This window comes from Larimichthys crocea, chromosome X (genome assembly GCF_000972845.2).
Source record: "Larimichthys crocea isolate SSNF chromosome X, L_crocea_2.0, whole genome shotgun sequence".
Classification (NCBI taxonomy): Eukaryota; Metazoa; Chordata; class Actinopteri; family Sciaenidae; genus Larimichthys; species Larimichthys crocea.
Genome location: NC_040020.1, coordinates 21,340,041 through 21,350,424, shown reverse-complemented (window position 1 = coordinate 21,350,424; position 10,384 = coordinate 21,340,041). Strand labels below are relative to the sequence as shown.

General features: G+C 39.9%; 1 long non-coding RNA gene across 2 annotated transcripts; it reads left to right on the top strand.

The window, feature by feature from the left end:
• The first annotated feature begins 258 nt into the window (after window positions 1-258).
• Window positions 259-3,768, top strand: LOC113746484 (uncharacterized). Of its 2 annotated transcripts, none has more exons than XR_003462913.1 (5): window positions 259-354; window positions 608-739; window positions 1,060-1,160; window positions 1,846-2,111; window positions 3,620-3,768. It is a non-coding gene; the product is annotated as an uncharacterized LOC113746484 (long non-coding RNA). The 2 variants fall into 2 exon arrangements; XR_003462912.1 differs by having other exon boundaries at window positions 297-413.
• Window positions 3,769-10,384: the final 6,616 nt, after the last annotated feature.

The following is a 10,384-nucleotide window of genomic DNA, read 5'->3' as shown; positions in this document are numbered from 1 at the left end:
TGAATCAAGCCTGTAAACCATAAACCAACTCGTCATTTACTCCCTCTGTGAAACTTTCTTTTTTTTTTCCCCTCTGATGTCTCGTTTTGGATCAGAACTTATCCTGTCTGGCGTGATTTGGCCGTGTTGTCCCAGAGCCCAGTACAATATCCAAACCAACCTCCAAACCCTCAGAAAGATGGTGGGGGAGAGCTGGTCATCCCTCAGTTATGTAACTTTCTTACCACTGTTGTCACGGCAACCTAGTGTTGTCATAGCAACCGGCTGCCAACAAGTTACAACTAGAGGCAAAAGGGGAGACACCAGTGTTGACAGAGAAGGGAGCTTAGAGGGGTATTCGTGGCAGGGCAGGATGTACGTCATCTGAAGAGTATTCTGGCTTACTGCGTCGTGGTTTTACACCGATTGTGTCTGTATGTGTGTACGTGAGTGTGTGTGCGTCTGTAAGTCGCTCATTGAGTGATTTGGTTGTTTCAGAGTGGATTAGCAAACTTTCTGTTTCTGTGTGTGAATGTACATTTTTGTGTGTCTTGGGCTATAGTTTTGTGTGTGTATTCATACAGACTCTCTACACATTGGTTGTCTGCATTTGTGTGTGAGTATTTAGATGCCAAGTGTGGATCAAGGCCTTGTGGTTTTCGTGGTGTGAGGAGTGAGGAAACCCAGTTGGCATCAGCGAGGAGAGAACCAAAAGGCAAAGATGGCATTTGCCGGAATGCCTGGTGGAAGGATCCTTCCAGTAATCTGCATCACTAGATTCTTCCCTGTTCATAAAATAATAATAGTAATTTTGTGTGTTAGCCACTTGTAGCCTAGAGTTTTGTTCCTGAACAGACATCGACATTACAAAGAGGAGATCCTGTGTAATGTAACTAAATGAAATCCGATTATTATCTCTTTATTTTTGCCCCTTTTATTCATGATTCATTTAATATACTAACATACACATTTAGTTATTTCTTTATCTTGCAACTTTAATCAACTCTTATTCATTCAACCCTCCGTGACGTCACCATTATCATTATTATGGTTGCTGACATTTTGTTTATCTGAAACCAGAAGACCATATTTGGATCGAAACGTGGAGCTGGGTTGGTGACGTGCAGGTGATTGGTAGCTTTGACTCCATTTTCAAGCAGGAAGAAATGGCGGCTTGTCAGGTCAGAAATTGTATCCTATTAAAGCTAAACAGTGACTACAATATATTTCTGAAACAAAAGAGAGAGAAATAGACAGTACAGTATAGTATCATATTTAGATGAACAATGCTTAGTTGGTCATAAGGAAAAAATGCAGGTTACGTTGGTTTCACTTCACAGACCCAGAAACTCTGTGCACTAATTACTTACTGTCATTGACTTCAACCCAAAGCATTTTCGCAAAGATCAAAATTCCATTCAGAATCTGCACAAAGACATGTAGAAATGAGTTTAAACAGGGCCTATGTGAACTTTGGTATCATGTTTATAATAGCCATTCTACCTTTCCTACTACTAAACGTATTATGTATTACTAAGCCTATTAAAGGAGCCGAGAAAAAGGAATTATTTCAGACGTCCAAGATTCCCAAAAGAAAAAATGGCATTCATTTAGGTGACCAGATTTCAGAGGTTTTACTGGTGTTGGAGCTTAGAAGGTCAAATCATTAGTATACAGATGAAAATTTACCAGAATTAAAGTTATTTGATAAAATGTCCAAGGTGCAAGCCAACGCAATGACTCTACCCCCGAGAAACATTGTAGTAAGAACAGTCCAATCATGATTCTTTATGGAACATTCTGTAATCTGCACAGCATAAATGAAACACTCGCATGCTGCTGTTTGTGTTCCTCTCTTTGTTGAAGGGATCAAAAGTTAGTGTGTGTATACACTAAAAAACACGTACTGCATTGGCCGCTTCTGCAGAAAGGAAGAAGGGAACTCTGTTATTCAAAGGCAAGACTGAGTCACCAGAACTGAGGAACACCAGAGAGGAAAAACGCAATTCTTCTTTCACCGCTGAGGACCACAGGATCACGAGAAAGAAAGGTTATGGACAGATGGATGGAGTGGAGAGACAGTGGGACTGTTATTAAAGAGAAACAGGACAGGAAGATGATGTGACAGGCAGGTGAGAGTAAAACAAATGTTAGCTAGATGAGAAGAGGAAGAAGGGTTAGAGGGATGGACGTCATGTAAATGGCTGTTCAACGTGTTGGCCATCAAACATCTTGTCAGATTATAGGTTAATAGGTAAGAATGTAAAATGTCTAGATTTTCCCACACTATGTCCTGATATCAGACATCCAGACTGATTACAAAGGCAGGCAGTGTGTGCATTTCTCTTCACTCTCTGAATGTGTGCGTGAGTGAGTAAGTGTGTGTGTGTTTTATTATTGTATCCAAGGCAAAGCAGCCGTCTCTAAGTTTCCATCCTCCTCCTCCTCCTCCTCCTCCTCCTCCTCCTCCTCCTTTTCCTCCTCCTTCTTTGGAGCGGCAATTTCCTGAACAGAGGCCAGGAAACTCTGCGTCGGTCGGTTAGGCTGAGAGGCAGAGGGCATTGTGGGAAGAAGGGGAAAGGGGAGGGGGGCTTTATGCAGACACTTCAATGCAGCTACACCTCAGTGTGCTGATGTTAGCATTAACTGGGCATGAAAAGATGAAATTATAGATATTTTAAAAAAAAGCAAATGAAAGAAAAGGGGGGGGTGAAGAAACAATGTTACACCATGAGAGTGTGTGACAAGAAACAAGTGAGAGAGGAATGGTGTGAAAGGGTGATGAGAGACAGAAATGGAGAGGAGACAGGGTGTAAAGCAAGAGCAATGAGGCTTAAACAATGATAGAAGAACAAGACAAATGCAGGGACAGATTGACACTTAATGAAGCACGGACTTGACAGGCTGCACAAAGAAAAACATGAAGGGCTATTACTGTCCCTCAGCCACCCATGGGTGAATGAGAACACCTGAACCATCACCACCCACAACCACAGCACAGTGATGAGGGGTGCTTGATTTGACCACCCACATTATGACACAACCTTGTTTAAAGGGATTTTAAGGCATTCTACAAACAGAACTTTAGCAGACATTTACGCGATAAGAAGTTTAATTACACGATAAGTAATGAACATTTCTTATAAAATATGAATATGTAGGCTATACAATTTAAGTAATACTAATTATACATTCTGGCCACTAGAGGGCAGAGGGATGTCAAAACAATTCCACACAATCCAGGCATTTTGTTTGTCTTACAAAGCTGAAGCGTGCATGTTAGTTAGAACTGGTTTGTTCTGCTCTCCACCAACTACTGAGAGAAATATTTGTTTTTTAAGCTGCTTGATGTTTCACTTTCTTTACCAGCTAGTCATTAACTTTGTCTGAGTTTGTAAGAATTGGGTCTAATTCCATCGCGATGTAACCCTGTGGTTTCTGGACAAACATTTTGAGGCCTGAACTATGGCACATACGTTCTCGTAATACAGCTACATAATACATGAAATGATGTTTCTGAAAAACATTTGAGGAGAGAACAGTCTATGCTGCAACAGAATATTGTTTCATATTTGATCAGCGTTACCTAATATGACAGTTTGGTCTGAGTTTTGTGATTCCGGTGTTTTGTCATTCACAGGGTAGCCACACCCTGAAGCATACCCTGCTTTATCATCTATTTTACTCAAAATGGACTACAAAATGAAGTTTATGGTGTGTGGAAGAGGACTTGAAACTCACAACATTTACTGAAGTAATAAATCAAGTGAGAAGCAGACTCATTTTGCCATTAAAGTCAATACAAAGATGCTGTTTTTCTTTAACTAATTGTCTCTGCCCCTGCTGGCCATAAGAAAGAATGCAACCAGTCTATGACCCATTATGAAAAAAAAAAGTATTTCTGTAAGTTTTTTTCTTTTTCACAATTCTTCATGGACATGGCTTGTTATCTAGAAAGAGGACATCCCCATTCTCTCACCTACAAAGCTGTCATTGGTCAGACTTATTTGAATTACTGAACAAATCTGAGATGTGGTCAGGGACTCATCCAACAACACTTAAGTTAATTTTTCAAAATGTTATCCTCTACCTGCTCCACAGCTGTCGTTCCACTGCCTGACCTTTGACCTAAGTTTTCCAAAAAGGATCAATTAAAAAATGGCGACCGGGGGCCTGAGGGGCCGAGATAACGCTTCTAATTTCATGTTTAGCTGCACAAAGAAAACAAATGTCACTCTTCCTGATTGTTATTAATTAGCCTTAGCTAGGCCACTTGTGTTGCTTATCCAAGATTTTATGGCTGATGTGCACACAGATACAAATGCATGCACACTCAACTACACACCGCTCCCCCTTCCCATTTGCTCGTTATCTGCCTTACACCACTTCCTGAGTGGAATGTTGAGGAAGGCTTGTCTCGCTCTGGCACGATGTTGACATCCCTGGCACAGCAAGATGCTGTGTGTGTGTGTGTGTGTGTGTGTGTGTGTGTGTGTGTGTTGTGTTTGAGAGCGAGACAGACTGAAAGAGGTGAGATTCCTGAAGAGTGAGCTCATCCGAGGCTTAGAGTGTTTTAACTACTTAACTGTAGCAAATGAACTTTGGGCAATCCACTGTAGACAGTGGTGATACAGATTTGCAGCTGTTACTGAGACAGAAGCTGGCATTGGTTGAACATTATGACAGTCTAAAGACAACCTATAGGGTGGTAACCAAGAGATGTATTTTTCACACTTTCCAGATAAGGGTGAAAAATGGATATTCCCAAACCATTTGTTACTTGTGGACAGTGATGTTATTAATTAGGCCCTTTATGTTTTATGTTTTTATGGGACACTTTGCTCTGTTCCTTTTCCAAACAGTTTCTACCCATTTTTGAAAATGTATCAATAAAAACAATCTACTAAAAATACAGGAGATTTATCACTCCTTTTTGTTGTGGCGTTCATAACGTCATTGTCATCCATTATTTTCATACTTAAGGAGGACACCTTTAGCTAACTTTAGGGACTAGTATGTTTGATTTAATGGCATCTAGTGGTTTGGGTTCAAAAAACATGAAAGGCATGGCAGACTTGCAGAGGAGGACCTGCAGCGTCTGTATCTGTAAAAGGTTCATTCTTAGGGCAACAAAAACACAAGCTGTTTTTTTTATTTTTAGGTGATTATACACTAATGAAAATACAGTTGTGCATATTATATTACATCTCTGTCATATTGTTTAAATATAGACCTCTAAATCGTATATACTGGACCTTTAAACAATGACTTACATCAAATTTCTCTTTTGGTGCTTTTTCAGTACCTTCAGTCTCATATCAGAAAGTGTCAATCATGTAATCACAATTACTTTGTTTTGGCAAGAAACTCATCCATGTTACCAAATGATGTGTAGTATTGCTGAGTGATCATGCTCAAGGGAGTAGCAGGGCAACACTGTGTTTAAGGAGTTGTTGTAGAATGTCTAACCATCAGTCTGTACGATCACAAAAGGTTCTGCTTGTGATTGGGAGTGATTAAGCCAAATACAATAGGATTGATGCCAACAGGTCCTAAGTGCCATGAGAAACTCGAAAAGGTTTTCTATTTTCCAAAAGAGGTTGAAAATGCAGCAGAAGAACAAATCACATTCACAACTTAAAGAATGTTATTCTAATGTCTGGTGTTATTGGTAGCTAACAATAAATACAGAATATAGATTTATTCTCATTAATGTCACAGATGATCTCCAGTCTGTGTCAAGAAAACAATCAATGGAAAGCTCAAAATGTGAAAACTGTCCCGGAGGTGATCATGCTTTGGTCTGAACTGAGGAAGAAAATCATTGATTTACATGAACAATTCAGTTTGGAAGGTCTTCTAAATTTAATAGTCTTTGGATGTGAACCAGTGTGTTTTGGTCTTATCTGCCCAGAAAATGACAGATTGTGTTTCTTCTCCCAGCGTTGCTTGATCCCATGAGGGATCTCTCTCTCTCTCTCTCTCTCTCTCTCTCTCTCTCTCTCTCTATCTTTTGACCTGTTGGGTTAAAAGTGAAACTTAATTTAAGACAAGTGCAGTCATTTAGTCTAAAAATAGCTGACATTCAAAATAAACACTCTCTCACACTCAATTTGGAGTAAAATGTCAGAGTCCATGTGTAATGTGTCTGCTGGAGTTAATTTTCTTATGATGAAGGTTTAAAGTATGTCTTCTATAAAAGGAGCTGCTTACTTTAGTTTGCTTCCATTTAACATCTGCTTGTTAGAATGCAATAATCCATTTGAATAATCACCCACAAAATGTTTTACAAAACACAGAGTGGCGATAATTGGAAATGGATGATTTATTTGTTTGTTTGGGTACAGTGCCAGTCAAAAGTTTAGACACACCTTTTCTTTCAGTGGTTTTAAATATTTTTTTTCTTAATTTTTGCCATTTCTCTTGGTATTCTCTCAATCAGCTTCATGAGGTAGTCATCTGGAATGGTTTTCAATGAACAGGTGTGCTTTGTTAAGAGATAATGAGCGGAATTTTTTGCCTTCATAATGCATTTCAGATCATCAGTTGTGTTGTTCAGAGGTAGGGTTGCCAGCAACAGCCTTATCTAACTACTGTATTAATCCATATCGTGGCGTGAAATGACTATTCATCATTACTAAGACATGAAAGCCATTCAATCTGGACAATTTCAAGAATTATGAATGTATGATCATGTGCAGTTGCAAAAACCATCAAACACTATGATGAAACTGGTTCTCATGAGAACTGCCACAAAAAGGAAGGCCAAGAGTTACTCTACAGTATACTGCAGTGGAAGAGTTCATTTCTGTTACCAGCCAGCAACCACCATTTAACAGCAGCTTAGATCAGAGCTCACATAAATGCTTCACAGAGTTCTAGTAGCAGACACAAGGTATCTGCATATGTGGTTTCCGCCATCAAGCACAGAGAAGGTGGTGTGAAGGTGTGGGGATGCTTTGCTGGTGACACTGTTGGCAATTTGTTCAAAATCAAGACCTGACACAATTTAATACCAGCATGGCTACCATAGCATTATTCAGAAATGATAGTGGGACCATCATTTGTTTTTCAACAGGACTATAACCCAGAATACATCTTCAGGCTATGTACAGTAAGGGCTATTTAATGAAGAAAGAGGGTGATGGAGTGCTGCATCAGATGATCTGGCCTCCAAAATTCAACTTAAACCCAAATAAGGTGGTTTAGGATGAGTTGGAACACAGAGTAATGGAAAAGCAGTCAACAAGTGCTCAGTATATATGGAAACTTTTTCAAGACAGGTGGAAAACAGCTCCAGGTCACAACGTCATGCAGCTGACTGACAGAATGCCAAGAGTGTGTGAAGCTATCAAAGCCATTAAAGCGGAAGAGGTTGTTAGTTCATAGTTTGATGTCTTCACTGTTAACCTAGATTTTAGAATTGTCATCTGGTTTTGACGCACACAAACACACGGATCTAAACACACAAATGTGAACACGCACACACTCTCGTATGTACAAATTGCATCAAGGTGCTACTCGTGTCGGGACAAATTGCTGCATCTAATCAGCTTGACAGTTTCCAGGCGTCAGCAACATTATGCAGAGAGGCAAAGCTGCACCGCTCCAGTAAACACTGAAACACAGTCTAAATATAAACAACATGGACAACCAGTGTGACGAAAAGCTGTCAATCAAACGGAGAGCCTGGCTACTGTGGTGAGCCCGAGGTCAGTGGGTTTTCTTTACTTTTTCAGACAAGGACATGCATGGTGCTGTACAGAATACTGACCGAATACAAAACCTCTCTCTCTAATCTGTGTATTCATGGACTCCAGCTGCTGTGGTGTTTATCTTGTCTTATGTTATTGTATTGTTATCAGTGTGTTGTCAGACTCACCTACTATTTCCACCTTGCTCTCGTCCAACTAGTTCGCCATTAACCATCTGCCTGATCTCATGTGAATGCATCTTAACCCTAACCCTAATCTTTACCTTAACCTAAACCTACCCAAACTCACTCTCAACTTAAACCGAACCTCTTCAAGGTGCAGCCACATGCAAGGATAAACTCTGCTTAGAGGCAAATGTTTTCATTCCAAACAGGTTACAGTCTCATTCACTGCTCATCTCTCCAGCAAATGAATCTTTCTAGTTTTCCTCCACTTGAGGCACTGTTTACATCAAATCGCCATGTGCAGCGATTTTCCCCTTTGTTCAGTATATTTATCTGATAATCATGCACCAGATTATATATGTTTTATTCATTTTCTAAATACTTTACTTTTTCCAGCAGCTGTGTGTGGTATAAACATGGTTTTCTTCCATTTATGCAGAGTATGGACACAAAGTTTCTGTGGTAGACCACAATGATGTCAGTTCAAATCTATATTAAGCAAGTGTTTATTATGTAAAGGTAGTGACATTTATTTAAAGATTCTAATGAACTCAGCTTTATGAAGAGCTACTTGCTGATCACAGTGGTGCTGCTGACTCTACTTGCCAATATATATTTATATAACAAATGCCAATAGGTATTATTAATAATTATATAAAAAGTAATTTCTATTAATAAAATAAATAATAGTTGTCTGTCCTTATGTTCTAACATTTCAAATCCTAAAAGGATGTTTTTATCAATTTCCCTGAACTGCAATTATCTCCATATTCATTTCACAAGCATCTAAATATCAGCCTGTGGTGTAATTCTCTTTGCTCTTTGAAAATCCTCTAAGTAAATGATCCCACCCTGTCTGCCACTCCCAAACAGAGCTCAAGTTTACTCCCTTCCTTTAGATTTTCATTCTGTTCGTCAGCACTTCTCTGCCAACCTGTCAGCACAGCTCTGCCAAATTACCCGTGTCCTCAGGCAATGACTTTTCCACTCATAAGACTCAACCACTGTGTCATTTCTTCATTCAAAACCTATGAAACGTGCCGACACAACAAAGTGGTGCGCCACAGCTTCCATTGAGGCGTTTGTGGGGCAGGAAAACAACCTTTCGTCTCTCCTCCTCATCAAGGATTTCTTTCTCCTACCTCAATATACAGGAGTTATTGTTCAGCTACCATGACTCTGACCACTGACTTTTGACTGGTGGCAATGTTGCAATGCAGTGGAAAATTGGTGACTTACTTCAAATTTAGACCGCAAAGATTTCTAAAATTCTAAGATTTACTGTGTGATGAGGTCACATGTTGACATCATCATTTTTTAGTTTTTATTATTATTATTTGTGCTCAGAATAACTTCATTATGAAAGCCCATTTCTGACAGGAAAAGAAAAAATGATGGAAACTTAATGAAAAAATAACATTAATAAAATCATGGGGCAAGTCAAGTTCATTAGATATCTGTGAGTCAAACCGTTGACATGTATCTTATCATTCCTAACATATTAACATTTTTTCTTGTCCTGGCCTGAATGGAAGAGTGAGTTTTGCTTTTCTGAGATGTTTAATTTTGAAGCAACTACTCATCTTGCCCTTGTCTTTTTCTCTTCCTTATCTCCAGCTTCTGTCTCCAGACACCTTGCACACCCCTGACCGGCTGTTCCTCTACCGCAACAGCTACCTCTCCTCCTCCTATTTATTCTCCTCCTGTGTGGAGTCACCGGGTGTGTCCTTTGAACTCTGAGCTGAGCCTATCCTCCCACCACTGCTGCAGGTTGCATTCCTAAACAGAGGAAATGTGTGGTCTGATATCTGCTGCTCTCTCTTACACTCTTTTTCCAAGAATATTCCTTGGCCACATTCATGCAACATTAAGGACCAAAAAGGCCAGTGCCACGCCCTTTAAAACAATGGTTGGATGACCGCAGTGTGGAACACTGGCTGTGTGCAGAATAGTTTCACCCATGACCTTTGACTGGGGTAACCAGTACATACTGAACACGACTTTATGACATTTAGATAACAACTTCACTTTTACTTTTGATTTGTTGTGATGAGTGAATGATGTCTCTGTAATTTCCACTCTATGCCCTGTTCGCCTGTTCTCACACTTTGTGCTCCGGGTACAATCACCCATCAGTAGTACATAACGTTTTACAGCACTAAGTCAGTAGGCCAGAAAGCTAGTCAGCTAGCCTGTACTGGAAACTCAAAACACCAAGGGACTGTTTTTTTTTCACACTGCTATTGCTATTGGAAGGCAGAGGTTTTCAGGTCAGTGGGGAATGCTGATGGCAAAAGTAGCTAGTGTCACGCCAGAACTGGAGTTGGGCAAGTGGACAATGTAACCAGGCTCAGCAGCCTTTGTGGACCTAAGACATCCAAGTGTCATGGAGGGGAGTTTCAGGAGTGGACCCAAATGCAGACACTAGTACATACACAAAAGGTGACTTTAATACTTACAATCCGTGCTGAACACAAAGGAACACAGGAGCAGAGATTGAACACAAAGCAAACTGAAAGGCAGCTG